Raw genomic sequence first — 24,331 nt, 5'->3', positions numbered from 1 at the left:
GACAGCTATTCAACTTTTACCTGAATAGTTCTGATAACTGTGGATGAGATCTTCTTGTTTGAAATTACTTCAAATACACACACACAAACACACACACACTCACACAGGGCTACAATTTTCCCTTGTCTTGCAATGAACAGTAGTAAGAAAGGTGAGACTACAGGCTGATTGGTTAAACTGTTCTGGAGAAATGTAAAGTTGCAACTTTGCTCTTAGATTTTATTATTGACTGAGCCAGGTATCCTTTAGTCTAGTTCATACTCCATTGAATTCCTAAGTCTTTAAAACTGGATTAATTGGCTCTTCATCAATATTCGTATTGCAGCTGGCATCAGATCTGGCTCAGAATATTAGCACAAAAAAGTAGATGCAAAGAGTTAGTACCCTCTAAGGTCAAGATTGTGTTTCAAGATAAGAGACAAGACTGAGCTTGCCTATGAGAATCTAGCAACCCTAGCTGCAGGCAGAGGTAGGATGTGAAGACTGAGAACCAGGGTGGGTCTTCTAGATATTAGGTATTACTAGCTAACATGATCAGGTAGTGAATTTAGAAATCTTAGGCTGAGAAGTATTACAGGTTTAACAGCTTGAGACCTTTTCAATGCTAGTTTCAAATATATTAAAGTTGCATTTCTTTTGTTATAAAGTAAGTTATCTAAGATCAGGAAGTTTGACTTTGAATTTTTTCTTTAAATTTTAAAATACAACTCAACCCACATTACAATGGGTGATAGAAGGGTTTTTAAGTCTGTATATTTTGTTATATATAGGCCTTAACTTCTAGGCATCTCATTTGGATATTAATTTTTGTACTAGAGCAAGTCCTAAGTTGCTTTTGGAGCGAAGTTATGAGTATAGTTCTATAACTTAGGACCTAGGGTGGCAGATGACTTGGGCTGTCAACACCAGACAGTAGTACTCATTGCCTTAAGCTGAGGTCTTCCTTCCCATTTGCAGAACTACCTCTCTGGGCTAAGACTTTATATCTCATAGGTTCAGGGCATACTTCTATGATATAAACCTTATTCTACATCCTACTGCCAGAATAATCAACTTTGAAACCTTCTTCAGTCACTTCATGCCTTTATAATCCTACAGTGATTTCTCATTGTACTAAATTTAAATCCTTCAACATGTAGTTGGGAGCCCTCTCAAAAATTTCCTGGTAGTAAAGGCATCTTCATTCATTCATTCAAGAGGAGGAAGCAATATTTATATATTGAGTATCAGGTGCTAGAGGTTTTTATTCCTTACACCCTTAGCAGGAAGGCAATATCACTAGTTAATAAATAACTGACCCAGGCATAGAGAACTTTAAAAGCTTGACTAACGTCACTGGCTTTTGTCTAATTATAATTTCCATGCTTTTTCCCCTACACCATACTTCCTCTCATTTTGCAAACACTGACTGGGTTTCTATCCTGTGCCAAAACTAATGTTAGGCATTAGGATAAGAAGACAAATGAAACACTGAGATTATATATATGACAATGCATTTAAAATTTTAAGGCATTTTGTGTCATTGATTCTTCTTAATTAGAACACATTCAATCTAGTGGTAGAAAATAGGAGAAATGATTCTGTTTTCTGAATTTCTCTTGCTTGCTTTTACCTCCTTGGCTAAGCCTGTCTTTCTACAGTTAGATTCAAACTTCCATCCTCTGAAGTTTGGCCATTTATCTAGTCATTCAGATTCTTCCATATCCTTTAAAATTAATTTATTCAACAAACATTTATAAGAGGGGTATTGTATTCAAAGCTCCATGCTAGGTTAATGGTGGGGATACAAAAGTGAACAAGACCAGTCAAGTGGAAGAGATATACAATAATTTCGGAGCAAGGTGAGAAGAACTGAAAAGGATTATGAGATTGTGGGGAAAACAGCTGTGAGACTACGGGAAGGGAGGGAGGGAGTGATCAAAGATGGGGAAATGCTCTTCAGATAGGGGAAAGGAAGAAGTATGCTCCAGACAGAGTGAAAGCCTGTGTAGAGGGACAGAGGTGCTTGGACGTCAGGCGAGTTCGGCTGGGCTGGAGGCCGTGGCTCAGGGGCAAGCCAGAGAAGCTGAGGCAAGAGCTGGGGAATCTCTGCTTTTTCTTTTTTCCCATCCAATACAGGACTACGACTTAGGATTGGAACCTTGTTCTAGAAAGATGGCTTCAAGAGACCCTTTGGGAGCATTTGGGAAAAGAAGTCAGTCAGGGCCGAGGGCCCCAATGCATGGATTCATCATTCCTCCTCTCATCTGCAAAAGAGAACCGCAAATTTCATGAGAAAAGGAGCTATTTCTCAGTATTCTTTTACGTTCTTCAGGCTTTAATACAGTACTGTGTACAATAACTTTATCTAAAAATTGGTTTTTACGTATTTTTTAGATCAATGAAAGTAGTATGTTGCATCTGGTTGCTACCTAGTCCTGCTTTGTAGCCTAATCAGTTCAGATCAGTCGCTCAGTTGAGTCCGACTCTTTTCCACCCCATGAACCGCAGCACGCCAGGCCTCCTTGTCCATCACCAACTCTCAGAGTCCACCCAAACCCATGTCCATTGAGTCGGTGATGCCATCTAACCATCTCATCCTCTGTTGTCTCCTCCTCCTGCCCTCAATCTTTCCCAGCATCAGGGTCTTTTCCAATAAGTCAGCCTATATAACAATGTAGCCTAATGACTGAGGCTAAATGTAATTATTTAGAATACCTGGAAAGCTAAAAGGGCTAGTGGCCTCTTTGGGATAACTTCTACTTACTTGTCTGCCTGGATAATTTGAGGGATGACACAGGATGCAGTCAGTTTACCATTTTGAGTCGATACAACAGGATACATTACATTTGGCTTAATTAGTATAAACATAGCAGTTACCTAATGAGGCCTACTGTGCCTTTTGCATTATACTCTGTTTGATACAGAAATACAGACAGGAGTAAGGAACAGTCTCTGCTCTTAAGAGCACATATTGGGCACCGAAAGGGGGAAACAGACATTGTAACTTTGGTATTAATATAATCTCTTAAAGCTACGTGAATGGTATGAACAAAGTGCTGAGGGAAATAGAGAAAGGAGGTGACAGAACTCACAAGGTTGTGGGGATTTTAAAACGTTCAGTTCAGTCGCTCAGTCGTGTCCGACTCTTTGCGACCCCATGAATCGCAGGACGCCAGGCCTCCCCGGAGTTCACTCAAACTCACATCCATCGAGTCGGTGGTGCTATCCAGCCATCTCATCCTCTATCGTACCCTTCTCCTCCTGCCCCCAATCCCTCCCAGCCTCAGAGTCTTTTCCAATGAGTCAACTCTTCGCATGAGGTGGCCAAAGTATTGGAATTTCAGCTTTAGCATCATTCCTTCCAAAGAACACCCAGGAGTGATCTTCTTTAGAATGGACTGGCTGGATCTCCTTGCAGTCCAAAGGACTCTCAAGAGTCTTCTCCAACACCACAGTTCAAAAGCATCAATTCTTCGGCGCTCAGATTTCTTCACAGTCTATATATGTGCAAATAAAAAAATGTCATACTCTTAACTCTGATAATTACATAGCAAACCCCGCATTTATACCGGTGTTGGCCATCTTGGCAGAACATGAACTCGCCTTTCAGGAGTTGCTAGTTCCCTTAAGCCTCAGACTACTTTAAAGTCTGGCTGAACTGAAAGGACTTTCTGGATAGTTATGCAGGACTAGGCGGGAACGGAGGATCCCACAGTTCCTGCGAATCGGAGCTTGTGGAGGCGGTTATACTCCGCAGATTACGGCAGTGGGCGGGCCCCAAATCCCCATGTGGTCCCGACATCATTGACATGGCGGAATCCCCCATCTAACCCTCCCGGTAGTTATTGCGGGGGGGCGGGGGCGGCCGGAGGAGGAGGAGATCGGCGGTGGAGACGGCGGCGGCGGCGGGAGCAGCGAAGGGGCGGCAGGGATTCTCGGGGCTGTCGGCTGGGGAGGCGTGGGAGACCCGGTGTGTGGCGCGCCCGGAGCCCCGCGTTTCAGCCCCAGGGAAGGTAAGGGATGCAGGAGCGGGAGTCTGGAGGGGACCGGGATCCCAAGTCTCTGCCGCCCCTCTCGGCGCGCTGGAAAGCCCCGTCCGGACGCAGAGTCCGCCAAAGTGCGTGCCCGTCCCGGAGCGCTTCGGGAGCGCCGGGCTTCCCGAGGAAAACTTGCCGCCAGAGTGCTGGGGCGCCCTGCGCTGATCTGGGCACCCCGGGAACAGGGGGCCCGGTGTGGGGGGTGCCGGCCTCCGCTTTGGGGCCGCGTCTTACTGGGCTCCGGGCCCCCGCTCATCCACACAGCTGGCCAAGGTTTGGAGGAGGGAAAAAGACGGGTAGATTCTTTCTTGATGGAAAAAAAAAATCTGGGCAGTGGTTCCCGGGCTCTCCCTCCCTCCTCGTCCTCCCCAGCCTTCCCAGCAGATTTTGTCCGAGGAATCCGCTCCCCCTCCCGGAATCTCCGCAGCAGGAACGCTGCCCAGGAGGGGGAGGGCGGGCGGAGAGGCCGAGGAATCTTCGACGTGTCACTTTCTGAGGCCGTAGATTTCCATATGGTGGAGGGAGGAGGGCGGGTGTGCGAAGTGGGGCTGAAGTCGGGCCGCCTCTCCGCGCCAGGCGGGGGCGGGCCGGGACCTCCGACCCGGGGATGCTCGCGGGGAGGGTCCCAAGCCCGAGCCGGCCCCCCCGCCCAGGCCAGGCCTCTCAGGGACACTCCCCGCCTCGGCGCTGGCCACCTCAGTGCGCGCCACGTCCTCCCTCCCCGTCCTGCCCCCCGGGCTCCCCCCGGGCTGGGGGCGGTAACCGGCGGCAGCGGCCGGACTCCGCGAGCCTGGCGGCTGGAAGCTCGGGCGGGGGAGTGGGGCTCGGCGGGAAGGAGCGGGCGACCCGGTGTGTGGGCCAGCGTAGCTCCGGTCAGTCGGTCACCCCGAGGGGCTCCCGGGCCGGGGTGGGGCGGGCCGGCGGAATCCGCGCCCCGAGGCGGCCGGGAGGGGCCGCGCGGACCGTCTGGTGCCCGCGGCTGGGCGGGGGCCGGCCGGCGTGGGAAGGGCTTGTCACTCCGGGTGGAAAGTGGGGCCTCGGGCTGTGCCCGCGAACTTTCCCAAAGGTCCGGTCCCCGCGCCCCATAGGAGCCCGAGCACCCGGGCCTGATGTCCCCGGAGACGGGGCAGGGCCGCCCGGCGGCGCCGTTGGCGGGGAGGCTTCCAGGAGTACGCGGTTGGAGTTGGAGCTTTTCGAATCTCAACTCCCACCCTTCTATCTTGGACTGAGGGAAGCGATGGCATTTTATCTGGACAGTACCGTTTGCGGACTGCCTTAAAAGTTAAAACTTTTAATTTTTTTCTCATCAGTCCAGCACGTTCTTGAAACAAGATTTGGAATTTGGCCGCAGTGGGCCGACGCCGGGGCTGCAGATTCATACGTTGATCTCTCCATCCTTGTTGGTTTCTAGTCTCCCTCCCCCTCTTCCACCCAGGCTTAATCATATTTTGGAACGGGCGAGGTCTTTTGTTGGGTGGGCACCCCCCTTGATTGCTTGTCTGTTTATTTTTTGATGTGCAGTTAATTTGATTTGAATTTCCTCCAGTTTCCAGGCTCTGGTAGGGAAAGCTAAGGAAGAGGGAATACGCCACCTTTTTTTTTTCCTCTTTTCTTCTTTTTTTTTTAATGTGGAGAGAGGTGGGGCATTGGGAAAGGGGAGGCACGGTGATTGTGGGCAAAGAGTCAGAGGGAGCAGACAGACCCGGAAGAAAAGGAATCTGCTCTGGAATAACACTTTTCTTTTTTTTTTTTTTTTTTGAGGCTTCTGGCCTCTGGCAAAAATGCTCTGTTCTGATTTCTACTGCCTGAGCTGCTCTTTACTCTCAAGTTAGAGCTGTGACACGGGGCCGGGACTACGCCCGGGGGAAGAGCCCATGCAGCCACGCCAAGAGCAGCCTGTAGCCCTGGTTTTGTGCCTTGTATGGGGGCCAGTGGTTTCCCCTGGTTGGAAGCGGCCTCTGTGGAACCGGCGTTTTGTAAATTTCCTGGCTCCCGGGGAGCAGCTGTTAATGACGGTAAAGTCTTTGGGCTTGCTTTCTGGTCCTGCAAAGGAACCTCACCTGTAAGGTCACTCGCCTCCCTCCACCATATGGAAATTCTCACTTTGTTTAGACACGAGAGGGTCACGCACAAGCTGGCCAAGAATGAGGCATACTTGGTAGAAAGAAAAAGGTCACTAAAAAATGGTACTTAAACTCGTATGCGCTTTTAAAGTGTTTTGGTTTATATGCTCCTAAGAGGAAAGAATTCTACATAAAGATAGTGTTCATTTTAAAAGAGATCTTAAAACTGTAAGATATCATCATGGAATAGGAGGTTGTAGCTTCTAATTACAGTATGTACAATTTCAGAAAGATATTCCAGTAACCTTTTAAGACAGACTTTATAAATAGCTCACGTCAGACCATGGGCTATATTGGAGAGCCGGTCTTCTGGGGTTTCTGGAGGAATGGTTGGGATTAGTTAGGAAGCTGGCTCTAGGAGCCTAGGTAGTAGTTTACTCAGTAGGAGTTTTGCCTAACATTTCATTTAAAGTGGCAACATTTGATAGTGTCCTTAGAACTGAAAACCTGAAGACCCTCCCAACTTTTCAGTTTTAGGAAAACGAGGCCCAGTGAGGGGGAATGACTTGTTCCGTGTTTGTGATCTTAGATTAAAATGCAATACTAGATTAATATTTACTCTTTTGGATATCTAATGTGTACTAAATACTGCATATAGTGGTGGGTTGTTTTTTTTTAACAGTATCTCATTAAAATTCTAATAGTCTTTCAATTTAGGTGATGTTAAGGACATTTTATAGACAAGGCATTGAGGTTCATAGAAATTTAGTAACTTGCACAAGATCACATAGAATTTTCTTTGGTGATGGAAATGGTTTTATATCTCTGCTGTCCAGTATGGCAGTCACCAGGCATGTGTAACAGTTGTACCATTTAAAATGTGGCCTGTTTGGTAAAAGAATTACATATTAAATTGTATTTATTTTTAATTATTTTTAACTGCTACTTGTGGCTAGTGGTTAGATACCCCGATTTTGGGTACTGTAAAGTAGAACTTTCTCTCAAATCTATTTATGTTTAACTGGATCCCATTCCTTTTAAGATTGCCTAGTTCAGTTTTCTTTCTTCCATACCACCAGAAGATGCTTAGATTTAGTTCTTAAGTGGAATTCAAATACCAGATTACCTGTAGCTCAAAAACAAGCAAATAATTGTTTTAAAAATACTTGCCTGTCATAGTAAAAACTGATAGACAAAAACTTTAAATGACATTTTCTGTTTGATTGAAATAACTGCTTATAGGAATTGTTGCTTATTTTCAGTATAATAAAGGAGTATAAGTAGGGAATAGTATGAAAAATTCACTAATAAGTTGAAAAAAACTACCCCCAATATCCATTTACCTGTTCATTGGGTGATTTTTTTTTCAGATGTGTTCATTCAGGTAAATAATATAATCAAATCAGCATTCACTTTTCCTCATCTAGCTGCACGATTAACCTGAAGAATTAAAATCATTGCTTTGCTACCAAAGAAAGATTCTCTTGGTGGCATATGGTCAAATAGTTTTCCGATAAGTAGATTTAATTTAAATCGTTTGCATTTTAGAATTTATTTGGTAGAAGGAATATCAACAACTTTCTTATTTTATTAATATATGAAATAGTGAAAATTCCAACTCATGTTAAAATAAGCATTCATTTATTTGGATTTCATCCATAAATATCCAATAACCCAGTACCTTTTTCTTTCCTTTTTTTTTTTTTTTTGCCTACTGCTTTCAAGAAAAGACAGATGACAAAATAATCTTTTATTAGAATTTTAAAAACAGTAACTTCCAGATTCGTTATAAGTATATCTGAAGCTGCTCTGTCTTTCATAGTTATTGTACTGCTCAGGGATAATTGCAGTTCATAATCCTGACCCTAGAGTATTAATGTAATTCTGAAAGACACTAGTAAGTCAGCTTTAAATTGTTCTATATTATTTTAGTGTTGTGTGAATTGCGTGGCCTCCAGCTCTGAAAATTGTAAATTCAACTAAAGGTGAGGCATCAGTTAATTAGACCATTCAGATAGCTGAAAAATCTTTCTATACCCTTTCCTGACTATTGGGATCATAGTTATTGTCAAAGAACCAACATAACAACCATGTTATAAATAGGATTATAGTGTTCTTGTGAGCGTGACAAATACTGGAAACATGATTTAACTGAGGATGCATAGTTCCATATTTTGGACATCAAGGTGCTTAATACAAATGAGACATTATTTAAAAGATATTGAAATGATAGGCAAAGATTAGAGATCTCATGGGCCTCCCAAATCTTATATCCCTTAGCGAGGGCCACATCTGAGTATCAGTTTGAAATCAGAATAATCTGTCAGGGACTTAATTTACTTCTTAGCTGTGTGTCCTTGATATATTTCTAAAACTCTCTTAGTCTGTTTCTTCTTTTTAGTATAAGGAGAAAACATCTTACCTGTACCATTTTTCAAGTGGTTGTCACAAGGGGTTAATATGAGTCAGTGTATTGAAAAGTGTTTAGCAAAGCCTTGCACAAACTCCATAGTTTATTACATTGCAAAGTTTAAAAACTGAGCTGTTCTTAGGGAATTAGTTTGCATGTTTTCAGAGACCTCGTGTTTGGACACTTTGAAAAATGTTTCATTTTTTTCTTTGTGATGAATGAATGAATAAAATTTCAATCTTTAGATTGCAATTTTATTTTCTCCATATTCTTAATGCCGTAGTTGATTTGTGACCTCTCAAAAGTTGTATTTCCTTACATGTGGTCCATAGCTGGTTAGCACTGCTAAAGTGGACAAGACAGTCAGCTTGATTCAGAGTCATTCTTGAGGTAGAGGGGAAAAACGACAGTCTCCTAGAGGAATTTCCAAAATTGAATGATAGAGGCATGGGGTTCAGTCCCTGTATGGTATCTTCAGTTCAGTCGCTCAGTCGTGTTCGACTCTCTGCGACCCCATGAACTGCAGCACACCAGGCCTCCCTGTCCATCACCAACTCCCGGAGTTCACTCAGACTCATGTCCATCGAGTCAGTGATGCCATCCAGCCATCTCATCCTCGGCCATCCCCTTCTCCTCCTGCCCCCAGTCCCTCCCAGCATCAGGGTCTTTTCCAATGCGTCCACTCTTTGCATGAGTGTGGTATCTCAGTAAGCCTGTTATTTGAGCTTTCAGTAATTACAGCTGTGAGCCGAGGGTATACTCAGTCTCTTCTGGCTCTGTGACCCCATGGACTGAAGCCCGCCAGACTCCTTTGTCCATGGGATTCTCCAGACAAGAATACTGGAGTGGGTTGCCATTTCCTTCTCCAGGGGATCTTCTCTACACAGGGATGGAATCCTGCAAGGCAGGCAGATTCTTTACCACTAGCGCCACCTGGGAAGTCCCAGAACAGGTCTAGGTGGGGTGAAATTTGGGGAATAGGATGGGGAATACTGGAGTGGGTGGCCGTTCTCTTCTCCAGGGGATCCTTCCCAACTCAGGGATCTGGGTCTCTTGCACTGCAGGCAGATTCTTTATCATTTGAGCCACCAGGGAAGCCCAGTTATAGCTAAGAATGGGGGGAAAAATCATTTTCGGTATAGGGAAATATTTGCAACCTACTGTGTTTTCACTTTGGAAATCACAATGCCTCTTCTTCACTTTAATGAAGTGGAATTAATACATTCAATGAGAGTTTTTGTGGTAAGATATTCAGTTCAGTTCAGTCACTCAGTTGTGTCTGACTCTTTGAGACCCCATGGACTGCAGCATGCCTGGCTTCCCTGTCCATCACTAACTCCTGGAGCTTACTCAAACTCATCTCCACCGAGTTGGTGATGCCATCCAACTATCTCATCCTCTGTCATCCCCTTCTCCCGCCTTCAATCTTTCCCAGCATCAGGGTCTTTTCCAGTGAGTCAGTTCTTCGCATCAGGTAGCCAAAGTATTGGAGTTTCAGCTTCAGCATCAGTCCTTCCAATGAGTATTCAGGAATGATTTCCTTTACAATGGACTGGTTGGATCTCCTTGCAGTCCAAGGGACTCTCAAGAGTCTCCTCCAACACCACAGTTGAAAAGCATCAATTCTTCAGCACTCAGCTTTCTTTATAGTCCAACTCTCACATCCATAGGTGACTACTGGAAAAACCATAGCTTTGACTAGACGGACCTTTGTTGGCAAAGTAATGTCTCTGCTTTTCAATATGCTGTCTAGGTTGGTTATAGCTTTTCTTCCAAGGAGCAAGCGTCTTTTAATTTCATGGCTGCAGTCACCATCTGCAGTGATTTTGGAGCCCAAAGAAATAAAGTTTTCTACTGTTTCCATTGTTTTTCCATCTATTTTCCATGAAGTGATGGGACTGGATGCCATGATCTTCGTTTTCTGAATGTTGAGTTTTAAGCCAGCTTTTTCACTCTCCTCTTTCACTTTCATCAAGAGGCTCTTTAGTTCCTCTTCACTTTCTGCCATAAGGGTGGTGTCATCTGCATATCTGAGGTTATTGATGTTTCTCCTGGCAATCTTGATTCCAGCTTGTGCTTCAACCACCCCAGCGTTTCTCATGATGTACTCTGCATGTAAGTTAAATAAGTAGGGTGACAATATACAGCCTTCATGTACTCCTTTACCAATTTGGAACCAGTCTGTTGTTCATATCCAGTTCTAACTGTTGCTTCTTGACTTGCATACAGATTTCTCTGGAGGCAGTGTCAGGTGGTCTGATATTCCCATGTTTTAAATAATTTTCCAGTTTATTGTGATCCACACAGTCAAAGGCTTTGGTGTAGTCAATAAGGCAGAAGTAGATTTTTTTGGAACTCTCTTGCTTTTTTGATGGTCCAGCAGATGTTGGCAATTTGATCCCTGGTTCCTCTGACTTTTCTAAATCCAAGTTGAACATCTGAAAGTTCACGGTTCACATACTACTGAAGCCTGGCTTGGAGAATTTTAAGCATTACTTTGCTAGTGTGTGAGATGAGTGCAATTATGCGGTACTTTGAACATTCTTTGGGATTGGAATGAAAACTGACCTTTTCCAGTCCTGTGGCCACTGCTAAGTTTTACAAATTTGCTGGCGTATTGAGTACAGCACTTTCACAGCATCATTTTTTTAGGATTTGAAATAGCTCAACTGTGAGCCTGTTATTTTCAAGTAATTCTTGAAAATTAATTTTTAAAATTTTTAAAAATTTAAAAAATTTTTTAAAATTGCCTTAATTCTCATCCTTGTGCAGCTGCTGGGAATGCACTTGGGTAATTGAAAGTGAAAGTTGCTCAGTTGTGTCCAACTCTTTGTGACCCCATGGAATTCTCCAGGCCAGAATCCTGGAGTGGGTAGCCTTTCCCTTCTCCAGAGGATCTTCCCAACCCAGGGATTGAACCCAGGTCTCCCACATTGCAGGCAGATTCTTTACCACCTGAGCCACCAGGGAAGCCCCTACGGAGTTGAAGAGAAGCTTTATTCTTTAGTTGACACTGAATGCCTTTGAATATAGGAAAATATTTGGAAGCACATTTTTTTTTTGCCTTAAAATACACAATACTGTATATATAGTATTAATGTGTTTTTTAAAGGCAGAGAATGTTTCAGTCAATGTGGCTAGACAGAGGCAGGTTTCTGTTGAAGCAAAGTGCAGGCTCACTTGGGAGGATGACTTGATGGTTAGTACTTGAGCTTCCTTGGTGGCTCAGTGGCAAAGAATCTGCCTGCTAATGCTGGAGATGCAGATTTGATCCCTGGGTTGCAAAGATCCCCTGGAGAAGGAAATGGTAACCTGCTTTAATATTCTTGCCTGGGAAATCCCATGGACAGAGGAGCCTGGAGGGCTGCAGTTCATGGGGTTGTGAAGAGTTGGACACAACTGAGCAAGCACGTGCTTGAACTCTTTGCAAGGTACAGCCACTGAGAAGCAGGTCCCTAGTCACGAGCTTACCCAGAGGGGACTTGTTTATGGTGTGGGTTTAGTGTCAAGGATCTGCCCTTGGAGACCAGAGGTATGCGGGGGTAGGGGTTGGAACCGAAAGAGGAGAGGGGAAGTTGGGAGGTTTTTAAACCACCAAGAATAAATCCAGTAAGATAAGACTATAGTGGTCATCTATTACAGGTGGGAAAGTTTCTTAATTTAAAAATGTATCAATCCTTGAATCTTTTATTGGTCCCTAGTTGAGATATAAAAACACCTGGATTGTAATTTCATTGGCTGATGAAAGGTCCTTGCTCGAACTCAGCGTCAGTTCAGTCACTGGCTCGTATTATCTTTTGTTTCTATAATATTAATACTGCTTGTCAGTTTTCGTATAATTGGAGGGAGAAGATTTTAATGGTGTTGAGCCAAAGCTAGCATAATTTGTGATTCTAGTAAGTTTCCGTTTAAAATGTCCCTTGTATTAAATGATTATATTTGAGTTTAAAATATAATTATGTAATTTTATTTCATTCACTTGTTTATTACTCAGGAGGTGCTTAATGAAATATTCTATGCTGTTCTGACTTTTTTGCAAATTCAAGACATTTTTCTGTTTACTCACAGGGGTCTTTTGCTCATATTTTTGAGATGTTGTAGAGGGAACTGTGTTTGCCACCAGACTCCTAGGGTAGGGTGTGACAATTTAGTCCTTTGCTCCTATCTGAAATCTGAAAAATGTTAACAATTGGAACACCTATAGGCTATGTTTAAAACTAAATTTATATAAGAATTAAAGGCTTTTGATACAACCTTGTTTTAACTTTGGAAGATGAACTTTTTTTATAAAGGCAACCAGTCAGAAAAATTTGTTTAAATAAAGTTGATATAGTACAGACTCATAATGTTCAATTATGAAAAGCTTTCTGTTAAAATAACTATCTGGAAAATTGTCTTCATACGTGAGCAAATGTAGTATGTTTGAGAAATAATGGAAGATTCTAAAATCCCAGGAAATAACACAATTTAATTTATTCTTAAGGGGCTCAGTCAGTTTATCCACAGCTGGTGGGAGAGGGTCTCTGTTAAAAATAATTTCATTGTTCTGGATGTAACTAATTAGGAATTTGCAATTATCCAGGCAAGTCAAAGATAAAGTTTGGCTTACTACTTTATATGAAAAGGTTTTACTGTAACAAGTTTAAATAGATCATAAGAGGAATATTTACTTAATTGGGAGAACAAACCACTTTAAGCACCTTGGAAAAACCTATTTACTTGAAGGCAATGTAAAACTGCCGTATGGGTTGAGAATAGTTCTACTACTGGGCTTTTTCATAAAGGTGTGGGACTGCCATGAAATAAATGGCAATTTATTCAGTACTGTCACATGAACTAGGAATAGTTAGAAGTATATTTTTGTATACAAAATAAGTCAAAACAGTAAGCAAATGTCCACCTCCCCATATCTCATCCACTCCCACCAGTAGAGTCCCAGATATGCCTGTTGATTTGCTTTGAATGTTTTCTATTGATATTTGTTTTGCTGCTTGTTGTCTCCTCCTGTAAACACTTGATGGCGGATTGGTGAGAGCAGGTGTTAAAGGCTTAAAAACGTCATAATTGCTTTTAACTGCCCATCTCTTCCTCCATATGGAATTGGGCAAAATTGTGGAAAGCTTGCCAGTGGTATTTAGGTAAGTTTATTATAAATCTTTCCCTTCTACTTTTACTAAAGCAAGGCCTTTCTGAACAGCTTAGTTCCAGGTATTTTGTGAACTGACCCCCAAGAAAAGTAAATTTCTTTTAAAAATATTTTAAAATATTTATATCGACTTATTCAGACATGAGGTTTTCAAATATTTGACTTTTTAGAGTTCAGACTGACCAGTTTTTATGGTACAGGTTGTACGTGTAGGATCCTCAACATGCTTTTAGGATATTATGTTCCTTTTTATCTTATATTGAAAAAAATTAAAAATACATTTTATATTTTCTATTATTTAAGTCACTTAAGAGAAAAATGTTAAAAGTCATTAGATATTACTGTTCCTCATTTTTCTGTTTTTCTTGTACCAAGAAAAAAAAATCCAATTTAGGGTAATAAAGGTAAATGTTAATCTGAATCAGAGAATACTTGAATATGTTGAACTGGAACACTAGTATATTGCTGTTGGGAATGTACAAAGGTACAGCTGCTGTGGAAAATAGTTTTGTGGTTTCTCCAAAAGTTAAATATAGAATCACCTAGCAATTCCATTCCTAAGTATGTACCCCAAGTAACTGAAAGCAGGGACTCAAACAGATACTTGTATACCAGTGCTTATACTGGTATTATTTAGAATATCTAAAAGGTGAAAAAAGCCAGATGTCCATTCACAGATGAATGGATAAACATAATGTGGTCTATACATACAGTGGAATATTATTCAACCATAAGAAGGAATGAAATTCCAATACATGCTACAACAGAGCTGAGCCTTGGAAACATTATGCTGAGTGAAATAAACCAGACACAAAAGGGCAAATATTGCATGTTCCTACTTATGTGAGGTCCCTGAAATAGGCAAATTCATAGAGAAGAAAAGGAGAATAGACATTACCAGAAGCTAGGGGAAGAGGAATAAGTGTTATACTTGGATCGGTCCTGAGCTTCTGCTTGGGATAATGAAAAGTTCTGAAAATGAATAGTGGTGATGGTTGCTCAATATTGTTAATGCATTTCTTGTACCTGAACCTTCATGTACCCTGAACCGTGTGATTAAAAATGGTTAAAATGGCAAATGGTATGTATGTTTTATCACAATAAAAAACTGAGAAAAATAATGAAGGAGGTTTCTTCCACCCTATTTCAGCTCGCCTCTGTTTGCTCCTCCTTGGTCTACTCCTTGCTGGGTATGTAGATGTTCCCCCTCCCTTCCCATTGCCTAGTGCAGTGTAAAGGGTGATTTCCCATAGGCCATTTTTGGAGGTCAGCGTTTCCTTATTTTATTAACTGACTTGAATTTAAGAGGAGACTATTTAAAAGTAGGAGATCCCTGGAGAGAGAGGAAAAAAGATATTTTAACATTTAGATGAGCCAGGTAGTTTATTAATATCCACGGACTATGTAGACACACAAAGGTGGTCTATCGTGAGTTTCACTGTGAGTCGTCCAGGGAGTAGGATGTACAATTAGACCTGTCCTATTTTCTAACCTTTAAACATTTTTTTGTAATTTCAATTGTGTCATCTTCCATACTCTAGGGAAAACTTTTATTTCCACTTAGAGAAAGAGTCTAAGTCATCTCAGTACTAGTGTTGGAAAAGCATTTAAGGAAAAGCATTCTTCAGTTTGTTAGACTAAAACTTACTGAGAGGGACTAGAGTGAGAGAAAACAAGTATGTAGTATTTTATTCATCTGAACTTATCTCTAGCACCTATTAATTTCATAGTGGTGACTGTTCTCTGAGTGTTGGTTTTTTGTTTTGCTTCTGAGATACAGATGTTGAGTTTAGATAGATCACTTATAAAATGATGGTGCAGGATTTTTGGTAAGTGATTGGATATAAAGCTTAAACATCCGGCATAAAGTGCATGTTATGAATAGTGAAAATATCAGATAAAAATCCAGATGGAAAGACTTTGTTCCAGAGCCATGATTTTAGGTAATTTATCATTTTCTTTAATTTCTTCTGGCACTATTTCTATACTTTTCAGAACACTTGTCCTTTTCAGTGTTGTCTGATTGTCTCCTTACTTGAGTATAGGAATGATTACTTATTTACCTTAATGTCTTCGGAGAGTGCATAGTAAGTGCTCACTGGATGGATGGTTGGATGAATTCCTAGGCTAAATATGCATTTAAACTTAGTACCTCCTCTCAGACACTCAAGTCATTATTTCTCTGCTGAAGTAGGTCTTTTTGAAGCATGGGTGATATTATAGGCATTGTGTTTCCACGGTTTTCCTGAAAATTTTTTTTCTCATGGTAGGGATCTAATAAAATATTAAATTAAAGGCATGAGTCACTTTCAGTGCAAACCTAGCCTTTCATCCATTGCTATTTTAAAGAAACAAAGTTCTCCAGAGAGTACATGGATTATTTCCCCCCCATGTTTGTATCATATCACTGATTGATTTTGAAAATACAGATAGAACAAATAGCTTCTATTTCCGTCCCCTAAAAATGCAACCCTCGATTATGTATGTTTTGCTTGTCTATTGGAGTCAGTTTGGGAATTATAAATTAAGAACATTATTTTTGGAAAAAGATGACATTTCAGAGATTTATGGTAGTTTAAAATGATCTTCTTATAGGGAACCTCTAGAATGGAGACATTGAGGGGGCAGGAAAAAACCCCAACATGTGTCTTGCTAAGTGGTTGGGGGTCCAGCAGAGAGAGTTGATTCTGCTAGACTGGAGGCCAGAGTATTTGGTGCTAAACTAAGCCGTGGAGAAAAGGTAAGAGTGTCTCATGGAAACCTGAGGTGACTGACCTCAGCCACTAGCGGGGAGAGGTAAGCACACCTGAGAAGAGGAGAATCTCTCGGAGCATTCTAGGGCTAATGTGTGGGCGGAAGGTGCATGTGTGCCCTCACTCATGAAATCTGGGGTAGGATCTGAAATCTTCATGAAGTGTTTCAGGTGAATTCTGTGATCCGACAACTCTGGGAAACCCAGACTTGGGAACTCGGCCCTTTCCTTTCAAGGTAATCTATCCTTTTCAAGTTTTTTACCTGTTGCCTGGAAAGAGGTGAGGTGGGAGGAGTACTTAGAAGGGACACCAGAGGACTCTAGTTAGGACCCAGGGCAGAATTGAAGGGTTCCTCAGAGGGGTTTGGCGTCATGTTCTTTGGGATAAAATGATAACCACCCTTAGTGGTTTAATATGGAAACGAGGACACTTGTCATTTGTGCGCTAAATCCAAACATTTGGACTGCACGCCAGATGTAATACAGTGACCAGCAATTGTTGAGTACATACCACGTGTCAGGGACTTGCATGTATATAAAACTATGGAAGATAGAAAAGATTTCTGTTTTTCTGTGTTTCCACTATCTACTGCAGAAGCCTGATCATACCTGGTGTGCTGTAAATGTATGTCAGTGAACTAAGATTAGAGGATATGCTCAAAAAGGTTAAAAAGATCACCTGGACTGACGCCAGAACTTTTTTTCAACTATATCACACTGCTGCTTTAATAGTTCACATTAAATGTCTTCTTTGTATCTCCAGACTTGGGAACAGGGTCTGTTTGTGTTCCCAGGTAGCTGAATGCTAAGGCTAAGTACTAGTTGAATGCCTTCCATGTGTTCAACCTGTCTATGGTCCAGAAACCTAAAATTTACTTTTGAAACAATAATAATATTCTGGACATCTCCCAAGAGGGAGATTTTCCTAGATTGTTTTCTGTAATAGCAACTGAACCTTGGAATGAGAGAAACCAGAGAATAAAAGTATCCTTCATAGAAAGTAATATACGAGAAACTCAATATAGTGAATGGGAATAATCTAGAGCAGCTGATTAAGAAATGGTAGTGAAGTTTTACCTAACTCAGACATGCGAAAAATGCTGTGAGAGAGAGTCCTTTTCACTCAGTGGCAACACCGTTTTGTTCATCTTGCATTCTCTCTCCCCGGTGCCTTTCATTTAAGTTAATTTATATAGTGTAAGATCCTGTACTTATAAGCTGCACCTGGAAAAGCAAGGCCTCGCATTCCTAATACTAACCCTTTCTGTCCTTTTAAGGCTAATAGTTTGTGGTGTTTGGTTTGCACTGAAGGCAGCCACAGGGGTGGGATGAGCCCAGAACTGACTAGAACGTGTCTCGTCTCTGCAGACGCCAAGAGCAGCTCCCGTGGTGCATAAAAGGTGACCTCAGGATTCAGAGAGGCCCTCTGCTTTTCCAGACGGCCCAGGCTAAACCTGGGGAGCTGGCAGCCCTAAATGCTTCCTTTGTTAGAAATTATTGCACTCCCTACTCCATCTTTAGAAAGTGAGTTCACCGAAGGTGAGTTAAGGACAAGGCTTTGAAGTGGGACCTGACTTGCTTTCTCTCGCTGTTTGTGTGTGGGGCGGTGTGGATGAAGAGTAATGAAGATGCAGTGCCCACGGCGGTGTTACCTAAACACTGCTGCTTACTCCTTCACAAGAACGCTGCTCATGGTCCAGAAGGAGCCATGTGCTTCTCGGGGGATTGTGTGTCCACAGAATGGGGAGGACTGTGAGAACAACCTTCTCTTGTTTCTCAAAACTTCTGTCCAGGAGGGAGGCTATAAATGGTAAAATGTCCATGACCCGTCGCCACCCCAGAGAGGGGCTCCCTGATGCTGGCCTGCCTACATGCCCTCCCCTGGGTGCAGCTTGGGGCTAGCAAGCCTTTGCCTTGTAACCAGGCTTTCAGAGCCTGATGGTGGTGGTCTTCATGACACAGAGTACTACAGGATCTAACTAACTTTAAAATTTAAGAAAAACTTTCTTTAAAAATTGAAATATAGTTGACTTAGAATGCTGTGTTACTTTCAGGTATATAGCACAGTGAGTCACTTATACATATGTATATATCTCTATTCTTTTTCAGATTCTTTTCCGTTATAGATTACTACAGAATGTTGAGTATGATTCCCTGTGCTCTACAGTAGGTTCTTGTTGGTTATCTGTTTTGTATATAGGAGTATGAGTGATTGAACTAACTTTTAAGAGCACTTAATTTTAAAACATCTATTTTATACCTTAAGGTCTAAAGGAAACAGTGTTAAGCACTGTAAAAAAGGAGTATGTTTTAATTTTTGAATTTGGGCACTTTGTTGTCTTAAGTTTTAAATTGCTTGGATCCTCACCTATCTAACCCTTTGTACACTTTTACCGTTTTCACCTGAAAGTGGAGATTTATTGACATGTAATTAATTTTGGATAAAAGATACTAAAACTGCCCATGTGTACACTCATATTCAAGGAAATTATGAAATCTACTTTGAGCCTCCTATAAAGGAAGTTCAGTTTTTAAAATGCTGCCCTTTTAAAATTGTTTAGCTGTTTAATGAATGTCTCATTATTTATACTTAGCACATAAAAATACTGGATATGGATGTTCTTTTGTTATGCCACAAATGAAGACTGATAATTCCCAACCCCCTAGCTACCTTATATCCCTAAATTCTAGACCAATGTATTCAACTATAGATCTTTACCTTAATTCCCACAGGCATTTCCAACTTAGTCTACCTGCTGTCTTTTTTTTTTTTTTTAAGAGACTTATGGGAGCAGGGAGAAGAAATGGGTAATAATTTTTAAGGCTTGTGTCTTAATTCAGGCTTTAATTAGCAACAGGTATCTTTACTTTGGACTTCCCAGGTGTTGCTAGTGGTAAAGAACTCCCCTGCCAGTGCAGGAGACATAGGAGATGCGGATTCAGTTGCTGAATTGGGAAGATCCCCTGGAGGAGGGCATGGCAACCTACTCCAATATTTTTGCCTGGAGAATCCCATGGCTAGAGGAACCTGGTAGGCTGTAGTCCATAGGGTTACAAAGAGTTGAACACACCTGAAGCGACTTAGCACACACGCATCTTCAATGCAAAATTTCTTTACTATGGAAATGACAGTTGAGTCATTTCCAAGTTTATTTGATTTTGACATTCTAATCTTGCTGTGTGGTTACTGCACTGTAGCTTTAACTGTATTTTAATGATACCTGGGACACTCTGATAATTTTAAAACCTAGTCTTTTAGATTTTTCTATTTGCTTATTAGATTTGTGGAAACAATGTCATTTCCTATTTGTGTTTTACTTTCCAATTCTCTTAATTCAGTTTTCTCAGGAGTGCAAACCCATTAAAGCATAGTAGTTGGCTAATAAGAGAAAATTGAGGGTACAAATAAATTTTCCCTAGATTCCCTTAGCTTCATTTTGTTTGGAGTAATTTTAGGCCCCAAGTGTTTGCCATTAACATTCTATTTTTGCAGGCTTTCCTCTCTTGCTTTTGTGAGAAGCAGGGATTGTAGGAGGGAGTAGAGGAAAGTAGGCCAGGTTTGAGAAGGATGTAGTGCCAATGAAGGTGAGTGAGTTTGTCTCTATTATGTTTTATGTGGGATGATAAGTTTTCCAAATTCTAATTTCCACTGAGTCATCTGTGAGTTCAGTAGAGGGGCAATTCTTTGTCTGCTGTCAGATGTTCTGCTTGGCAGATTAATGAACAACCTCTTTTTTTAAAGTATTTTTAATGCAGATTGCTGTATTTGTATATTTTTAGTTAAGTGTCCATTTTGGCCAAGAAATAACTTTTTCATACCATTTTTTCAGGAAAAAGCATATTAATAACTTTCTAGAAAGGTTAATCACAAGATAGGTTGGATGAAAAGGAAATATCTTTTAGAGAAACCACTCTTCTTGGAAGTTCTCTAGTTCTTGTCTATAAATAATAGCAGAGTATCACATACAGTTTTTTTATTTGCGGGGCATGAGAGGCTAATCACTTGGAGCTAATATTTTTGGTAAGGAGGTAAATCTTTCATCATCATTTGTAGTGGGAGGACGGAGCCCACGTGCTCTGGAAACTGAGCCCTGAGTTTGAGACCCCAGAGTTTCAGCTCTCTGCAGATGTGTAAGTCTTTGGTTAACTACGGCATCTTGGTGGCTTTGTCTGTTAAAAGGAATTGTTAGAACTGTTTAGCTCCGTATGATGCTTTGTCAAGTGCTTAGCAAGAGAGAGCTGTTATTTTATTATTTTATTCACTGATTACAGACATTTAATCATTGGACATCCTTCTTAATGGGATGATAGTTATTTAAAATCATTTCCCTGTTACTTTAAAAGTATATATGAATACAAGCCATCAGTTTTGTCTTGGCCTTACCCCTGACTCCTTGAGTGTTCTTGTTCAAGTGACATCTTTGTAGTTCATCTCCAAAATCATGCTTGAGCTGTTGAGCTTATTAGGGAATGTGGGCATAGAATGAAATAAATTATGTGAGAAGCACTTTTGGGGGGTTGGAGGGAGCATGTCGCAATGCCAAGAAAAGTACTTTAAAAAGTGCTATTTCTGCCAGTATTTTTCTTCTTCCCTGCCCACTCCAAGAAAGGTGGTCTCTTTTTAAGTAGATATACAGCAGTTTTGCTTCCTCTCCAAAGTCTGGGATCTAAGGAAAGTTGTAATAAAGGAGAGTAACTCGCTCCCTTTCCCTCTCCCTTTTTTTGTGGATGTTGCTCTAACTTTTTAAAAGAGAAGATCGGGCCTTGACTTTGGTGGGCAAAACCATGGGGCTCCAAGACCTGCCTTTCATCTCTGGGTCTTCACATCAGATGATGTTCTTCATCTCTATACAGTGGCATAAAGATGCCACTGCAGGGGAACAGCATGGTGCAGGCTAAGCAAGACCTTAACATATTTTAAATCTTAGCCACCTTTGTTGCTCACCGCTTCAATGCTCATTTCTTTAAAATAACATAGAATATTTGGCAGAGTTGTCAATGACTAGAATGGTTTTCTCTGCTTTGGCAGTACCTAAGCCTCACCAACTTCTTATAAATTGGAAGCTTAGCTCCAAAAACATAAAAGAAGAAAAACCTGAATTTTAGCTAGTTGTGTACTGGCAGGTTGTCTTAGACATAAACATAGTTGAATGGAAAGGATAATAGGGACTGGAGCCTGTGTTGCTCGATGGGAGTGAATGAGCCAGTGTTAGACCTTAATGTTGGGGAAAAAAAACAACCTTCACCATTTTAAAAAAAAACAAAAACAAAAGTCAGGCAGTCATTGCGGGCTAACTGATGAAAACGAAAGGTCAGTTCCTTCAGTGCCCCACCTCAGTGTATGCCCCAGGCCATGTTAATAATGGCAATCCTATTATTTTCTTGCAGTAAGCAGGAAATGCTGTCTACACCCATTAGATTTGTTTGAGTGGCCCCTGGCTGGAAATGAAGAAAATTTAATTTTCTAACTAGCTAGGAGGAAAAAAAATCATGCAGTGCTGGAGGTTGATTGGGGGACTGGAATAAGAACAGTGTTATTAAAAAAAGAACTTGATGTTTTTAATCTCGATTATAGGAATGTATGTACATTGAAATCATGAATGGACTTGTATGCAGGTTATGTGTGTAGAAAATCTTTCTGAATATTGTCAGAGCTGGCTCAGTTCTGGATTTTTTACCACATTTTTGCAGACTGCACAGTTCTCACATATCCCACTGGCTGCTGGAAACTTGCTGGGTTAGTTGTTGTTTTTAACATTGATTTGCTTTTCAAAACCAACATTCATTTTGGAGAAATTTGTATATTCGTTAGGGCAATCAGTTACTCTGTTAGTATCACTAGCAGGAAGGAAAAAATTGGTATTAGGTAATGTTACAGAGAAAGTGCGCCTCTCCTTGCCTTTCAGAGTTGCATTGACTGATCTCGTGCTTTCTTGGTTTTCACTGATTCATGTCCTTTGCTTAAAAAATGAAATCTTTAAAAAAGTGTTTTTTTTTTTAAAGCAGGTTGATGATATTCCTCCTATATCTTTACATTTTTTAATGAATCAGAATAGCTTTATTACCATTTTGATATTTGATTTATTGGGATGCTCTGTTCCAGATTCTCAGTTGGTATATAATTCATTTTTCTAAGACAATGTCAGGTTTTCCCAGGAAATACATAATGAAGAGTCCCTTAAGTTGAAGGGACTTGTTTAAAATCACAGGAGTAGCCAGTACTAAAAGAGCAAGCGTTTCAGTCTTTGTGTCCAGAGAAGGTAATAGAAACCCTTCTGTTTTAATGGATTTGTAATTCGTATGGAACAGGTCTTGTGTTACTTCAGGTCATTGTGTTTGCTCTGCATTGACTGTACACTTAGAGTTTTTTCTTTGTTTCCTGAAATGCTAATTTCGAAGGGAGTTTGTTTCTAACATCGGCATAGCAAAAGACCAGTGAATCAAGGGAGCTTTTATGAATATCGTCCTTTTGTCTTAATTCTTAGACTTTTAGCAGTTTGCCTCTAGTGGTGAGCATTTTGCCTCTGACGTTTTGCCTCAGGTTGTCGTCATTGTGAACTTTTTTCATAATGTTTATTTTCCTCATTTGTTTGTCACCATCAGTACCAGAAGTAAAGCATGGGATCCTCAGTTTTTGTAGTTAACCATGATATTATATGTGTGTTTTGTAAAATATATTTTGGCGTGAGCACATGGTGTGGTACATATTTGGGGGGGCTTTTTAAAATCCAAATTTATATTTCATTTTTAAAAGAAATGGTACTTTCTAGTAGCCTTTTCTGTTGTAAAGGTCCCAGTGGGTTTTTTTTTTTTTTTTTTTGACACTTCTGAGATTAGTCTTCCTTGAGACTCATGACAGTAATTGCACCCCATGGTGTGGGGAATTTGCAACTTACACATAAAAACAATTTAAAGGGCTTTGGAAAATTTTATGTGATACTGGGAGTCAGATGTCTTGATCTAAAAATTTATTTGATTGGGAATTTAAGTTTGAAATGTTTGTATGGATTGTTAACTGGCTGGCTGGGATCTGTTATCGACTGGTTAAACTATTTGAAATATATCTGGTGTACTTAAGTTTGGCAAGAAATCAGGGCAGAGATACAAGTTAGGCGTTATTATTTATTTTTCTAAGTCAGTAATGCAGTTCATCTTTTGCCATGGAAAAGTAATCATTGAAAACACTATACCTGATAGCCTGTATAAACTTACTTAACCTGCAGCTTAATGATAATTTTTTCCAGGATGCTGACCGGATGATTGCGTATAAGGATGTTTATCTTTAGTCCAGTGAGTTAAAACCTTTAGAGGAGTAGAGAGGGTGTGTATCATTTATTCCTAGGGTTGTTCTTTTGAGTGGTTTAGTTACTGAGAGCCTTCGTTTTGAAATGTTTCAAAGCAGTTAGGCATCTTTTGACCTAAATTTTCCAGCCTTCAACTTTAAGGAATACATACTTGGAATAGCAAGAATGTGAAGATTTAACCAAGTAGTCAGTTCCTGTTATCTGTGAAAGGGCCTGGGCCTTAAACTGATTGGTGTTTACTAAATACTTGTTTTTTTTGCAGACTGTTGTTCTGTCATGAAGAGGGGACTCTCATAGTGAACTGTTCTAGAGAACCAGTTGACGCTGAGTTCTCTGATCTTCTCTCAGGATTCTCGTGACTCAATCTTGTAAACCTCCGAATAAGTGTAAGCAATGGAAGAGGGTATATTTCAGTTGAAATGGCTCTTCTTTTGGATGTTGGTGAGCCCTTGTCCTGGGGTAGGAGGTGGTGGTGCTGCTTTCACACTTGCAGGTACCTTCAGAGAAGAATTGGTAGTGGTGAAGGGCAGGAGGAGCAGCAGAGGGGCCGACAGAGGACGAGATGGTCGGGTGGCATCACCGGCTCGGTGCACATGAGTCTGAGCGAGCTCTGGGAGTTGGTGATGGACAGGGAAGC

At 41.1% G+C, this 24,331-nt stretch overlaps 1 protein-coding gene across 1 annotated transcript in view; it reads left to right on the top strand.

Moving 5' to 3' along the window:
* The first annotated feature begins 3,911 nt into the window (after nt 1–3,911).
* FNDC3B (fibronectin type III domain containing 3B) overlaps nt 3,912–24,331 on the top strand; it is a 354,012-nt gene continuing 333,592 nt past the window's right edge. The window contains exon 1 of the mRNA XM_052638946.1: nt 3,912–3,995. The gene's annotated coding sequence lies outside the window, so the exon portion shown is untranslated. The remainder of the gene's footprint in view (nt 3,996–24,331) is intronic.

The sequence above is a fragment of the Budorcas taxicolor genome, chromosome 1 (assembly GCF_023091745.1).
Source record: "Budorcas taxicolor isolate Tak-1 chromosome 1, Takin1.1, whole genome shotgun sequence".
Classification (NCBI taxonomy): domain Eukaryota; kingdom Metazoa; phylum Chordata; class Mammalia; order Artiodactyla; family Bovidae; genus Budorcas; species Budorcas taxicolor.
The sequence above is the reverse complement of the archived record's forward strand: the minus strand, read 5'-3'. Positions and strand labels throughout refer to the sequence as shown.